Source organism: Pleurodeles waltl, chromosome 6 (assembly GCF_031143425.1).
Source record: "Pleurodeles waltl isolate 20211129_DDA chromosome 6, aPleWal1.hap1.20221129, whole genome shotgun sequence".
Lineage (NCBI taxonomy): Eukaryota > Metazoa > Chordata > Amphibia > Caudata > Salamandridae > Pleurodeles > Pleurodeles waltl.
The window spans coordinates 179,980,675-179,996,443 of record NC_090445.1 but is presented as its reverse complement, the minus strand read 5'-3'; the positions used below and the strand labels follow the sequence as shown (position 1 = coordinate 179,996,443).

Sequence of the window (15,769 nt, the reverse complement as noted above, 5' to 3'; positions counted from 1 at the left end):
AACATTACAGAGCAGCATATGGGTGGCAACTCCGCTCTGATAGGAGTTTTTTTTAATTTTTTTTAAACACCCTTTCAGCATGGATCTGCAGCTCTGCTCCTATCAGTGTTGGTTCTTCTATCAAATGTGTACCCTATAGAAACATTTTGCATTGTGCTGGTTTGTCACCCTGAGGACAATAGGATTCAAACCATGTTTGCATATTGCAAGCCAATGTCTTTAGTGGACCCACACAACATCTTTCTGTGCTGTTTCATTACCAAGCAGGACTCCCAGTCCTGCCACTAAAACACTCTGGTGGACCCTGATATAATGCAAAGTTAAGTTGAAGAAAAGACATAAGAAGCATAAGCAAAGTTCCTCAGTGTCCATACACACCAATTCCAGGGTGAAGTCACAGTCTCTCATTGAGGACACCCAGTGGTGGCTTTGACTTCCTCTTCAGATCCTTTATCAACTTTGGAGCTGATGCTCCCTAACTCCACAACAGAATGTTATCTTTAAATGGGGTCCTGCTGCCCAAAGCCAGCTTTGCTGTAGCTCCTTATAGTGCACCTCCCAACCCCAGAAACCCATTGGGGACTCCAGTCGCACCACTGATGCCTCAACCACAGGCCTCACATGTTGTATTTCCAGCACTGTGGGCTCCAGCAATGTTTGTTCCAGATCTGTCCAAGACAGCACTGGATATGTACCTGTCTTCAGTGCAACCCTGAGATAAGAAGGATTTTCCGCCAGTTCCTCTTCCTCAATAGCAGTATTTTAGGAACATGGAAGCCATTTTTAGGACAGGTTCTTATGTTATACAAGGAGATCAATCAGTTCCACTTGATAAGTGTAGGAAAGTGCCCTTTTTGGCATGGTTACCCCTCCACTCACACCCACCTTTTGCCTTTATATCTGATGCTAACGCCTGAATGTGTGCTGTGCAGCACCTGTTTTCCTTCCCTAAGCTGTACCATTGCTTCCACAATTGGTACACCCCTGGCACACAGCTACGTCTCTAGTAGAAGATACCAGTGGTAGCAAGGGTTTTGTGACCAGAGAGGGTCCCTAGGGGCTGCAGCATGTATTGTGCCGCCCAAAGGAACCCTCACCAAACGCATGTCCACTGCCATTACAGATTGTGGATGTTCGTGGAGAGAAAAAAGGTAAAGCCTTACAGCCCTAAGGCATGGTGAACTGCACAAGAAATATGCCCTTACAGGGTCTACGTCTATTCTTAGACCCTGTAAGTGCAGTGTAGCCATATTGAGTAGTGGGCTGGGAGTTTGTCATTTCGAACTCCACAGCTCCACAATGGCTTCGCTGAAGACTGGGAAGCTTGGTATCAAACTTCTCAGCTCAATAAACCCACACTGATGCCAGTGTTGGATTTATTGAAAACTGCACATAGAGGGCATCTTAGAGATGCCCTCTGAAATTTACCCCTCTCTCTAGTGTGTGGTTGACCGGTCTATGCCAGCCTGCGACCACCAGACAAGTTTCTGACCCCAGAGGGTGAGGGCCTTTGTGCTCTCAGGTTTGGGAACAAAGCCTGCTCTGAGTGAAGGTGCTTCACACCTCCCCCTTGAAGGAACAGCAACACTTGGTGGTGAGCCTCAAAGGTTCTTGCCTTTTGTTCTTCTGTCTCAGGGCACTCCAGTTAGTGGAGATGCCTGCCCCCTGAACCAGGCCCCAATTTTGGCAGTAGGTCCGGCAGGAAATTTGGTAAGCACCGGGAGGAGTGTCCAGCTGAGGTGAACCCCCCTTGCCGGATCCTCCATCTTGCACTCTGACCCCTGTGACTCCCTTAAATCTGTTATTTAGAGTCATCCCTAAACCTTGCTTTTCAGATTCCTCGCAAACTAAAGAAGAAGAAGGACTGAAGAGCAGCACCAGCGATGAAGACTCCAGATGACAACTGACTTGGCCCCAGCTTTACCTGCCTGTCTGCAGCTTCAAGACTCCTGTTACAAGAAGGCAACTCATCCTGCAGGACCAGCTCTACAAATCCTCATAGAACTGCCTGCCTGCCTTACCTAAAGACCAAGATCTCCCAAGGACAGCAGCCCTGTCCACAAAGAGACCTTCAACAAGGACTCCAGAACCTGCCGGATCTGCAAGTCCTGCCCACTCTGCACCTGACGCCCACAAACTGAGTCCAGGTGGCCCACCTGGTCAGAGAGAATCTCCGGGTGATTACAACCTTGAGCCCACCCTGGGTTGACCCCTTCTGGCGACCACAACTACGCCAGCAGCCTGAATCTGGAGGACCCCCGCGACTGGATCCAGTGAAGATACTGAACGCCTAAAGGTACTCTTGCACCCCCATGGCCTTGGTGAACCCAGCCAACTGTCCACTGATGGTCCATCGACATCCAGAGTAGCCTCAACTTAAGTGTCAACCCCCTGGACCAAGCCGGCAGCCTCTTTGGGAGCCTGGAGTTTTCCATTGAAAAGCATTGGCCACCCGACGCTGTGTTTGCACCCGGCCACCCCTGTGCGCCGGGGCATGTGTTTGGTGCTGACCTTGGCTCTGGAAATGAAGTAACAAAGTATTTTTTTTTTATGCATAAAATATTGGGCTGGAGTTAGTCATTGAGTGTGTGTTTCATTTCTTGACTGTGTGTACAACAAATGCTTAGCACGCCATCATTCGGGCAAATGCACCCAGAGGCCGACTCCAGCACCAGTCCTTCTTTTCTCCTACAAGCACATGAAAACCAGGTTAGCACGCCATCATTTGGGCAAATGCACTCAGAGGCCGGCTCCAGCATTGCCAACCCTACTGGCGCTGGATCATGTCAAACCAATGAGTCCTAAAAATTGTAGGGGTTGGTTATGCCCCTCCCTTTCTAAACACCCCCTTGCCATTCCCTCAGCTTTAAGACTTTGATAGCTTATACTAGCATCTTCCCCAGAGATGTGTGTATGTTGTTTGCCAAGGATCTGATCAAGATAATACCAGAGGTAGAACAGGTGATGAGATGATGCGCTGTGTACTTCTACTCACTAAAAAAGATACAGACCTGAAGCAAATTCTAGACCTCATACTGCTGAATTTGTTCTTTTAGAAGGAAAAGTTAAAGATTATCCTTGCGGAGGTTCTGCTGGCCTTGAACTGTGAGATTTGAATGGGGTCCCTGAATCTGTAGGATGTATCATTTATGCATCTCTACTGCAGTCCCACAAGCACTAGTTTCACTTTGTAGTGTGACCCGACCACTTTAAGTTCACAGTCCTGCCTTTGGGACTTATATTGGCCTTCAGGTCTTTACAGCTTGTCCGTGAATGTATCTGAACTTATCAGGTTGGAGATTCATGTATTACTGTAGCATTACAGCTGTTTTTTGAAGGCCAACCCACCTTCTCTGATCTCAGATCAGCCACATATCTCAATGTTGTAGTCTGCCTATGGAGGAGGGTTCATCAGGGTGTCTAAATGTCATCTACAACCTTCCCACACCCTGCTCTTTCTGGGGTTATCCTGGCATGGTAGTTTTAAAGGTGTTTCCATTTCTCCAGTGAGCCAGGAACATTGATTCCAATGTTTTGGGCAAGAGCCACTCTTTCAGTTCTGGTGTTTTTGAGACTTCTTGGTCTATTAGCTTTATGCATCCAGCTGGTATCTCGGGCTGAATGGCACATGTGGGCCCTTAAAGGACGCTTGCTTATTAAAAGGGCCTAGCATTGAGGATGCCTCGCAGACAAGATCTGTACTTCTGGTGAGGCGGTTCAGGATCATCAATAGTAGATGACGGCCAACAATCAGATGAGTGCCACCACATGATGCAGCCTCACTGTACTGGGGAGGTCATCTCTACAAAGTGGAGATCAGAGGTTGCTGGTCTGCAGTGAAACAGAGCCATCATATATATCTCCTGGAGCTATGTGGCGTAGGGGTGGTCCTCAAGGTTTTTCTGCTGTCCACCAGCAGAGGGTCCAGCCTGGTGCCAATGACAACATGACTGGCCTGCTGTGGCACTGCATCAAACATGGTGGTGTATGGTTGTGTGCTCTGTGGTTAGAAGCATTTAGATTGTGGCACTGTCAGATGCTTCATAGGATCTTCCGAATGGTCAGTCATCTAGCATGATCACTCTACGTCACAGTAGACACACCTAGCAGGCATTATCTTGAGCGGACCACAAGTGGCGTCTAACCTGAAGGTAGCACAGTACAACTTTGCCCAGTGGAGCACATTTCTTTTAATAATCTTAGTTTATATGTAATTTCCCCCCAAATGAGTAAGCACGCGACAGCTCACACATTTCATGCAACAGTAATAACAGTAAAGAGTTGTTTACATCATGGGCACAATATACTAATACCAGGCATACAGTCTAACATACCTGGGGTAATTTCTTCTCTAAAGAGCCCCGGTAATTCAATGTTTCCTTCAAATACCTTCATGTTTCTTAGGGCAGCCTGCTTTTCTAAAAATCATCATTAGTCAGTCTCAGTTCCAGATTTAAACACATTGGGAGTCTCGAGTTTATACAATGTCTCTCTTAGCAGTTACCAGGATTCCACAAAGTCTTCGTATATCATTTCAAGTAAATCTCTTCCAAGATATTTAACAATGCAAGGCGTGGATTAGGAGATAAGAGTATACTGTGTTACCTAAGGCAGGCTTTTTCGATCTCCTTTCAGAATTTCTGAAACATTCAGCAGCATCACTCTGAATGTTAGAAATCTCCTGCTTCCTCCTGATGCTTTAAACAAGTAGTGGATGTCTCTGCCTCGGCACTATGGTTTTTCCCTAATGTAGTAAATTTGATGTAGGTGTTTAATACCTGTAGCATGCTGAAATCACTATTTGCCTAGTTGTTTGGCAATCTGTATACTTGCTTAACCCCATCTATAACTCCCGGCGTTCTTATGATTCAGGAATGTATTCAGAGTAGACACCGCTAGGGTCATTCAAGACTCCTTTGAGAAGCCGCAGGCTTTATAAGACCCTGTTCTTTATGGCATGGCATGACTTATATGTGACATCTTTTTGGGAAGAAGTGGAGAGATAGTGATTTTTTCCTCTAGTGGGTTGAAGTCTGCTAGGTCATCCAAATTAACCAAATATGGTGACAAGGCGTGTCCGCTGATAGACCTTTTTGGTACATTCTAACACACTCTGTCCAGCTTTTTGCTTGCTTCGGTTTCCCACGTAGGGGATTCTAGGAAGTGGATTCTGCCTATGGTGGGAGTTCTTCCTTTCATTCTCATTTCTATCTCTGGCTTAGGCAGGTCCTGAAGAAAATGAGGCGGCAACATGAACAGATGATTCTGGTGACCCCCGATTCGGATCAGAGAGTCTTGTACTATGACCTTCTTCCCCTGAGCATGTGTCCTCCGCTTTGATTTTCTCTCTGGTAAGATCTGCCACCCCAACAACAGGGCACGTTGCTGCACTCGAACCTCCACAATCTACACTTCGAAGCAGGAAGATTAAGCGGAAACAGCTGAGAGATTTGGTCTTCTGTTGGTAGTAGAAGACTTCACTCCGACTGCCCACAGCTGTTACACCAAGTACATATATTCAGGACATTGGAATGGATTTGTAGGCTTGTGTGGAACAAATAAGGTTGCTCCCCACTACAGACAAAGTTGTCCGTTCTTTTTTCATTTTGTGTTTGGCCTGGCAAAGCTTTGCTGAGTTTAAGTTAAATATTACTTATGATCCCTTTATCCTTTCTTTGTTGCCTGGTCAGCTCTCTCTATTCAAATATCCACTTGTGCTGCGTTTTTTTGAAGAAGCTTTTACATTTGCTCTCTCCTGCTCCCTTTATTATTGTGTTTTGTAGCAGTTACATTAAAAAAAAAAGTGATAATTACCCTTGATAAGCCCTCAGGTAGTGTTCAGTTTATTGTTTTTTGTGTTAGTGATCTTGGGTTCTTCAAAGAAATTCATGCACTACCACAGTTTTTTTGTAGTGGAATCAGATGGTCATAGCTAGTGTGGATATGTGAAGTCTTATTTCATGCAAATGATTGTTTGGAGAGAGGGGATAGAGGAAGCTCCCAGTGGGGCATCAGGTGGCAATGTTAACAGAGGTTTGGGGGTATATTGGTTTGTGCGATTGATTGGTAGTGTAAATAGAGTAGAAGAAGTTTTTAAGACAACTATTCCAGGTAAATGGTTTTGGTATGAGTTAAATAAGGGGAGCATGGCATGCAGAGGGATGTAGATATTTAGATTTAATAAATCCGAGTCTATTTTTTATGAGCACGGAGTATGCAGCATAGTAAGAGGAAGCATGTGCGATTTTATGTAGTCTTAAGCAGGTGATTATACAGAGACTGGTGAGAGGCAGATCTGTTAGCAAGTAGGATTAATTGAGTTGTTACATACGATCTTGACAGGGTGGCCAGAGATTCTTATTGTGGAAAGAATAGGTTTTATTATTTGTGTGTGTCATCTTTTGTTGAAATAGGAATCTATGATAACTGAGTTAGGAATATCCACTTCTTACCGTTCTTCTAAATTCAAGCTGGTTGTCATCGGTTTATTTTTTCTGGGAGAGAAATGCTTAATTTGGCAGACTGTACGAAGAAATTACTGCTGACAACTATTTTCTTTTTGTAAGGTGTAATGATTCATCTTGGTGCTAGCCTGGAACAGAAGTTGCTAGGCTGTGAGTATGTCTTGCTTTTCACCTAGAGGAAATCGGAACCCTTGTTATGTATTGCCTTTTGAACGAGACCTAAATGTTTGAATTAAAAGCTTCTTGTGACTGGTAACCAGTGGAGAGACTTCAAGGAAGGGAAGACGTATTGTTATGAATATTTTTTCTTTTCCATTTTAAGTATTCCCCTGATTGGGTTACACGTGCCTGTCAATCAAAAAGTGAATACATAGGTTTAGTAAAATGATGAATGTGCGTGAACAATATGACGCATATTTAGTTTATCTTATGTTCTGCAATGTCATATTCAGGCTTATATGAATATATCTGCAGTATAAAATTTGACCGCTTAAATGCTTCATTTTACATTAACTTGTTATGGATTTCTAAGAAGTTCTCGAAGGTTGACAATTCCGTGTCGTGTTTATTCTTATTTAAAAAAAAAAAAAAAAGCACTATATTGTAGAATTAAAATAATTGAAAGGGCATCAGGCTACCCTCGTTTAATTGTTTTTGCCAACACTTTTTAACACCAGCGAGATTATGATATTAAAGTGGACAACAAAGAGTGTAAAAGAGGATTCTTTGATTTCTGTCAGATGTTGAGATTTGTCTGTTCGTTTTCTAGGGCGTCCTTCCACCCAAGATTATTTTTCTTTTTGTTGCATTTTGATGTTTTTATGGGTGTTATTTTGTCACGGGCTGTGCTCACCCAGTCATGTAGCTTGTTTACAAAGGATGTAGTCTCCAGTTGTATGTCTGCGATTATATGAATTTCAAAGTCACCCATATCCAGTTTATTCCCATCTCGGTAGGTTGCTACCAATTGGAATGGGGTAGTTGGAAATCTTGAAGTAATCTTAAGTGAAGAGATGAGGTGGTGATCAACGCAGCCGAGTGGAAGGTTTCTCTGGATTGTTATAATGTCCTGGTGGCACAGTATTGGGCATAATGTAAATTTAGCAATTTCGTAGGCCTAGTGACAATCTGGATTAGATTGTATGTGGCCAGATGTGATAAGATGGCATTTATGTGTAGGTGAGGTTGAGGCATTTGCGGTTTGTCTAACCAGTGTCAAAGAGGATAGACAGATGGCGATGCACAGTGGCCGATAAACAGGTCTGATATTTCATCTAAAAATCTATCTGTATATTTCCATTATTGGGTGGAGATCTGTAATGTACTGTAGAAGGAAGTAGCAGGTGACTGTAAGTTTTGCATCTAATACGAAGAAATTTGCAGCATTTTATTATAATATTGACCATCGTTGTGACTGTAAGATTTCCTCAAGAGTAGTTGCCAGTCGTTCTCCTTTCTTTCTATGTCGATTCAGAATAAAGCATCCATATCCTGGTTGAATTACTTCATGGCGTACTGGAGTCATATCCTCTCCCAGTCAGGCTTCTCTGGTGAGTAATAGGTTTGATTTTGGTCACTCAGTAAGCAAAGATATTGTGTTTCTTTTGGCTCATTGAATCTGCGTGGACCAGTATACAATTTAAATGTTGTTGGGTGTATCTGTAGACAGAGTGGGCTGGAGTTAGGCTAATTTTGTAATATTCCGTGGTGGCTATGATCAGTATATATCGAGATTGGTTGTTGAATCTTTTCTTGTGAATTGGAGGATAATTAAATGGAGTGGGTGGATGAGATGTGATTTTACTTGTGCATCATGGCTCTCTGGGATGACACTGTCCTACTCAAAGAGACTTAGTAATAATTTATTTGGACCGTTGTGAGGGTCGAGGAGCCTGTGTGTTGATGTATTGAAGTAGCAAAGGTATCTCTTGTGTTCCAGTTAAGGAAGTGTTTATCCTGCAGCAGTGTTGGTGTTTGTGTTTCATTTGCATTTGTTGTAAGTGGGTCGTGTGTGGGTCAGGTGTGGAGGAGGGTTGTAAGGGTCTAACTTTACAATTCTAAATTTGGCAATTGATGATAGGTGAGTGTGTGTGACTTTATGATGAGATGTGATGTGTTTTATGGGCGTATTTCCTGGAGATGGTGTATGTGACTCAATGCAAGTATATATACAGTTAATGGGAGGATGAGAGGTGATTTGGGTGAGAGAATTGAGCGTGGTTTTTAACTACGTTTGTGTTGGAAGTGATCTGTGAAAAAGGATGTTGAAGGTGGTGGTGTAGGCTAATTTGGGGGATTTGGAGGTATTTAGTGATAATCCTCTGTGACTGAAAGGGATGTGAGTATTGTGTAGAGGCACTGACCATCAATGTAGGTTGGTTTGTTGAGGGTTAAGCATTGTTCGGGATATGTGTACAGCAGGCTTCTCCAACTAGTGGCTCATGAGTTACTGGTAGCTCTCCAGCTATCTGTAAGTAGCTCTCCTGTGTACAGCCCAGCGAACTAAATTAGAAGCTTTTTCATGACAGAACTAATATATGCATACCAAACTTGAGGTGTATTTCAGACTTAAATGTGTGTTTTCAGAACTCGTAAGATGTTTTTATAGAGAAAATGGCTGAATTTCCAAAATATGTTTAAAGCTATTTGAGTAATAAATGATATCTCATTGGGAAGATGTATTACTAATATTATAACTTGTTGCCAGAGACATTCAAACTATCACATTTATAGACCTATTACTAATATTATTACCTTGCTGCCAGAGGCATCCAAGCTATCACATTCACGACCTACAAAAAGGCATTCCAAATTTATAAAGCCTTTTTTGCATTCCTTCAGGCAATCAATCCCCCCGGACGCACTAATGTGATAGCTGCCTGTAATTTTACATAGCACGACTGCTAATGTGATCTTGATTGATGTGGTCACTATTACAAAATTAGTGATATTGGTAGCTCAGGATGATTTTTATTGATCATAAGTCAATCATAATACCAAAAAAGGTTGGTGACCTCCTGGTGTAGAGAGGTAAGAGGGATGGAGTGGTATGTGGTAAATGTGTGCTGTGATTAGGGAGGTGAGGAAAGCAAGAGAGGGTGGGGAAGTCGAGTGATGGTTTAGTAGTAAGAATAGAGTGCAAAGGTGGGTGTGGGATGATATGCAATGGTTTTAGAGGTTATTTGTAGTAGTGTCTGGAAAGGAAGGAGGGGAAGAGCAGTTGGTAGCAGAGGTTGACTGTGGTGAAGTTCAGGGAGTTATTAGTATTGGGTGTAGACTGGATGAAAGGATGTAGTGATGGGGGAGTTGATGTGGATGAGCATGAGTAGATGGATGCTTGGAGATGGCGAAGGGATCCGGGGTGTTGAGGTAATGAGGAGTGGGGAGCAGGGATGCCACATAAAAAGTGATGGGGGTGCACTGAGTGACAATGTATGTTTTAGAAAAATGCCAGGAAGTAGAATTTGCCACTTAATTGGTTGGGGAGAGGGAAAGGAACAGAGCTTCTGACCCTTAGCCTTTCACAAGGTCAAACAGCCAGCATCCTTATCCTGTCATCACTATTGTGATGTTAATCAGAGCTGGCTTTAGCACTGGTGACACCTGGTGCGACAGTCTTTTTGATGGGTACCCCCCCACCCCCCAATACCCTCCTCCTCGGAGTCCCTCACTGCCACCCAGCAAAAGTGGCCCTCATCGCTCCATAGCCCCTCTCTCACATACATTTCATTTGCTTTAAAGCGCTGATAAAGGCTGGCTTTACAGTCCCCTCAGCTATCCATATAAAATACAGATCTGTTCTTTGCAGCAGGCACATTAACCCTCTGCGCTACTTTATGACAAGTCAAAACTGCCACTAGACAAAACTCTTGACCTCTCTATGTCTAGCAGGAACATTAATTGCAAAAGTTATCTTGACAGTTTTACTGCTGCCTAAAAGCTGGAAGCACAAAGAATGCTGTATCAGGTGCTTTTAAATGATAAGTTATTGCTAAACATGTCGCCACCTGCAGATCACTACCCCCCTCCAGGTCGGTGCCCTGTGAGGCTGCACCAGTCACACTGCTCTAACGCCGGCCCTGATGTTAATCACCCATGAGGGTATCCAGGTGCTTGAGCAGATGTGTAGGTGTGTGGCCCCCATGGAGTTATTCGTAGAGTCAGCCAGGTCTTCAGCTTCTTGTGGAGCTCCAAAAGTAAGGAGGAGGCTCTGATGTGTAGTGGAAGGTTGTTCCATGTTTTAGGTGCAATGTAGGAGAACGAGCAACCTCCTCCTCTGTTTTTTTTTTTTTTGTTTAAATGTGGGTGTTGTGTGAGAGGGAGGCTGAGCATCAGTGTCTGGGAGGTTGGTGAAAGTGTATGCGGCTGATAAGGTATGCTGGCCTAGTGTTGTCCAAGGCTTTGTATATGTGGATGAGGAATTTCAGTTGGCTGCATTTGTGAATGGGAAGCAGTGGAGCTCTCTGAGGTATGGTGAGATGTGGGTGCAGTGTGGGATTTTAAGTATAAATCTTCCTGCAGCATTCTGGATGGTCTGAAGTCTGTGTGGGAGCTGCTTGGAGATTCAGTGGTAGAGTGCATTGCCATAGTCAAGTCTGCTTGTGGTGAGTGCTTGCGTGACTGTGTCTACCATTCTGTGGCAGCCACTTGAAGATCTTTTGTACCATATGTAGGATGTGAAAGCAAGGCAACGCTACATTGATCAGTCATGTTTATCTTGTCACCCAGGATGATCCTCAGATTTCTGACATGCTTGTTGGGTGTTGGCTCTAGTTGTGTCTGGCACGAGGTTGCGACCCATGGGTAGGCCCTGTTTCCGAAGACCAGTTCTTCCATCTTGTCGGAGTTGAGCTTCAAGGAGTAGGTTTGCATCCATTCCTGCTACCATGGTCATGCAATTTGTGGAATTGGCTCTGGTGTAGGAAGTCTTGTCCGTCAGAAAGAGGATAGGATGGGTATCTTCAGCATAGGAAATTAGGGGATGCCTTGAGATCAGATGATGTTGGCGAGCAGAGTCACATACACGCTGGACAGGGCAGGGCTGGGGACGATCCCTCGAAGACTGCACAGATCAGGATCTTGGTGTCCGATGTAATGGGTGGCTGTCTGACTTTTGAGTTCTTGCTGTGAGGAAGGTGCAGATACATTTGAGTGTAGGTCCTTCGGTGCTGAGCTCATGGAGTATTCTAATGAATATGCTGTAGGCGACTGTGTTGAATGTCGGGGAAAGGTCGGGCAGGATGAGGGCCACTTTTTCTCTCCAGTCCAAGATCGTCCGGATGTTGTCGGGGGCTGTGATGAACGCTGTTTCAGTGCTGTGTTTTTTTTATTTTTTATCCTGAATGTTATCCAGTAGGCTGCATTATTCAGAGTGAGTTGGATGGCTTCCTCTTTCATTTTGGCTGGGTGGGGGAGTAGGGAGGTAGGATGGAAGTTGCTCCGGTTGCTCGGGTTGGCCTACTGCTTCTTGAGGAGGCCATTGACCTCTGCATGAATGTGGCAGATGTGATGATGTAGGGGTTGATGATGTGGGTGAGGGCAGTGCTGATGAGTGGTGTGGATGGGTGGCGCTCAAGAGTTTTAGACATGGTGGGGGCATGGCTTCTGAGTAGATGGGTCTGCATGATTTTTACTCTGTCTTCTCTGGTGAGAGTTTTCTATTCAGTCAGGTGTCCGTCTTGGTTTCTGATGGGCAGGTTTGCGATGAGCTTGCTGCAGTGTGGTTGGTGTGTGAAGTTCCAGTAGATGTTTGCGATTTTGCTGTGGACGAAGTTTGATGTTTCATCGCAAAGTTCTTAAAGGGGTGCAGGGTGGTGATTCTGTTGACGGAGGAAAAGGGTTTGGTGAAGTCCTTGACGAGCGAGAAGCTGTCCTTCCAGCTTTTTAGGCTTCCTTCCTTGCATTCAGCTAGCGGTCTTTTCTTGGTGCCTCTCAGTTGAGGGTGGTGGTGTCTCAGTGCAGCCTTGTAGGTGGTTCTGTCAGTAGTTTCATGGCTGGCTCTCCATTTTCTTTCTAGCTGTTGTCAGTATCGTTTGGAGTCTCGAAGGTCCTCACAGTACCAGCTGGCCTACTGTCTTTGTTGAGGGTGTCAGTTGGGTTTGGTTGATTTGTGCTGAGGGCGCTGAGCCAGTTTGCTTAAGAGATTTTGCCTCTGCTGCAGCTTGGTAGGCTGACACTGATGAGTACATTGGCTTGCAGTGTGTTGATTTGGAAATGGATGATGGGATGTTAGATCCATGTGAGGTGGAGTTGTACTCGATGCTGTCACTGGTGGCGAAGATAGGGTTCAGTGTGTGTCCCATGATGTGTGTCCCGTGATGTGTGTTGGTTTTGTAACAAGCTGGGTTAGTCCAATATTGTTCAGGCTTGTGAGCAATGCTTTGGAGCAAGGGTCGGTCTTGTCTTCTAATTTAAAGTTGAGATCACCCAGGAGTATGAAGGGTTTTGAGCCGATGGTGAGACAGGTGATGAAGTCCCTGATGAGGCTGGCGAAGGTGGCCACGCAGCCCTGGTATTCAGTAGGTGAGGTTTCCGTTCACGGTGAAGTTTTTGGAGATTTGCAATTTGAAGTGCAGATGTTCCATTAATGGGGTGACTGTGGACATTGAGTACTGGACAGAGTCTTTGTAGGTGACTGCTAGCCCTCCTCCTGGCTTGTAAAAGTGGTCCTGCGTTGCCCAGCATAAATGCCCTAAAGGTTCTGTTCAAGCATGATGGGAAGCCCTAATTATCAGGAAAAAATATTGTACAGCTATGTCTTAATATGTTTTTTAAGTATGCTCCCTTTGGGCCTTTTCATAGCTCTACTTGAAGAGTTTTGACATTTAAAATTGTGTTTCTTATTATCATCACTGCTCTGCTTTCTGCGTTGAGCAGCAAGCCTTAACAGTTCAACATCTGTATACTACCCTTTTCCTGAGAAGCTGGTGCATGGAACCCATACATCTTTTCTTTTAAAAGTGGTGCCAGCTTTCTAGATGAACACAAGAGTGAGGGATTGTTCCTTTTCTCCAGCAAATTAGTGGAAAGAGGAGTGTCTACACACCGTATTTCCTGAGCTTCTTTATTAATAGTGTTAAGGAGTTACTGTGTCAATCGTTAGTTCTTTGTAGTGTTTGCTGGTGCGAAAAAATAAAAGGCAGTGCAATTGAACCGTAGGCCCTTGGTTTGTTGTCCTTTGTACAAAACCGAGTTATGCCTTGGCCAAAAAAGATCCTCCTGAGGGTGCATCTTACTAGGGCAAAAGCAGGCTGTAGCTCTAGCATGCGTGTTCCTGTCATGGAGATCTGTCAGGCAGTCGTTGCATAACCATCCATATTTTCACCACACACTATTGCATCGAGACTCAAATCCGCTGGGAGCGCCATTTTGCCTATTGGTTTATGAGTGAAATCCTGGGATAAGTTCACCATCAGACCAACTTTCCAGCTAGGGGCATTGCTATGATTCTGGTTCACAAGGTGAGAAATATGTAGTTAGAAGTATCCATTTCCTTCCATAGCAGTATTTATGGCAAATACCTTACCTGCATATAGTTACTGCCTGCACCCTCACTAAGGAGTTAGTAAGGTTCCAAATTAGTTTGTTCACACTGTCGGAGCAACCTTAGTCTTGTCAACTACACTCCAAGTCTGAAGGTGGGGAAAACAATTGGAGATAAACTGAAGTCAGCATGCAAGGGTGTGGTGCTTAGATCGGTCTGTGTCTTCATGTCTGGAGGCATAGTGAAGTTGTGACAGAGTGGGATAGTACCACATAAAGCAGGAGCTGTTGCATGTTTCCTGATCCTAGTTTGGGTCTGGTGAGAATCACAGAAGAGTGTTATCAAATGCAAATAACTTATTCTTAAATGAACGAGGGAATTTATAGAGCGTGCAGCTACTCCTGGGAGGGTCCCGGCACTGGGGATTTGCAGGCCAAGAAACAACAAGCATTGGCAAAGCCAATAGGTTTCACTTAAGGAAAATCTATTGGCTTTGTCAATTTGTTTTTTACATGGTGCACAGCATTTGACCTGCTGTATAACATGGCTTAAACTACAACAAAATTGCTATGACGTTGCCAGTTTTGACCACGTCATAGCGTAATTTATTTACTTTGAGCCGTATTCCACAGCAGCACAACTGCTGTGGAACATGTTATAAAAAATAAATAAAAAAAATGTTGACAAAGCTAATAGATTTCTTATAGGTGGAACCTATAGGCTTTGCCAATGTTTTTTTTGGGTGGCTATAGAAGGTAGCATGGAAATCCCTGCCAGACAGTAACGTAAAACCATAGGTAACCAAGGAACAGATCTTACTCTCCTCTAAATAAAAAGAAAAACATGTACTGAACCAGTGACGCAGCTGTGAAGAAGCAACAGTGGAACCTTTCAATCTACTCAATTGTAATAAGCAATATTAATTTCTTTTTTAAAGAAATTCAGATTTCTGGCCATAATATAATGACACATGAGCTCCAAGTTTTATAGTCAAATAGAGGGCAGAGCGAGTACAAAAACAAATAGTGTCAAGTCCAAACTGGGTCGGCGAGGAATGCGGAGGCGCCCTCTTCACACCTTCCACTACTTGCATTGGTTCTTTGGCTTGAGCTGCTTGTATGTTGTGCGTTCCCTTTAGTTTCTATATTAAGGCTTTTGTTTATGTCGTGAAGGGGAACTGGTTTCCTCCCACCTAATTGCATTGTTTTTTTTAATTGTTTCTCAACCGTGTTATGTTGGTTTCCTATATTTCTCTCTGCTTCTCTGACAAGTTCACACTAAGGTATAATGGTTATATTCTCTTAAAAGTGCCTCATTTGCCTTCCATGATATTTCATATGTACCTTTTCTTTTTTGATTGTGATGCTTCCCTTAAGTGGGTGTCATAAGGGAGTGGTATAAGGACTAGGCTAACGGTGGCGGCCAGCAGCTTTAGGAGGGAGGGGGGCGGGTGGGAAGCACACACACACTCATTCTTACACGCACGCCCGCACATCCATTAACAACACTCATAACATTCAAACATGCACGCACGCACGCCCCAAACATTCATTTTAAAAGATCACACACACACTCATTCTTTCACACACACGCACGCACATCCATTAACAACACTCATAAAATTCAAACATGCACGCTCGCACCAAACATTCATTTTAAAAGATCACACACACACTTACCTTCAGCTTTGGAGGTCCCAGGAGGGTTGGGACTTCTCCCTTCCCTCACTGGCTGACCTCAGGTCAGCCAGTGAGGGAAGGCAGCAGTCCCAGCCTCGTCACAGACTGGGATGGGGTCAGTGAGACTGTCACTGATTGACACT

General features: G+C 44.2%; 1 protein-coding gene across 6 annotated transcripts in view; it reads left to right on the top strand.

The window, feature by feature from the left end:
* The window catches only part of BRCA1 (BRCA1 DNA repair associated), a 477,104-nt gene that overhangs the window by 250,934 nt on the left and 210,401 nt on the right, over positions 1-15,769 (top strand). The window lies entirely within an intron of this gene.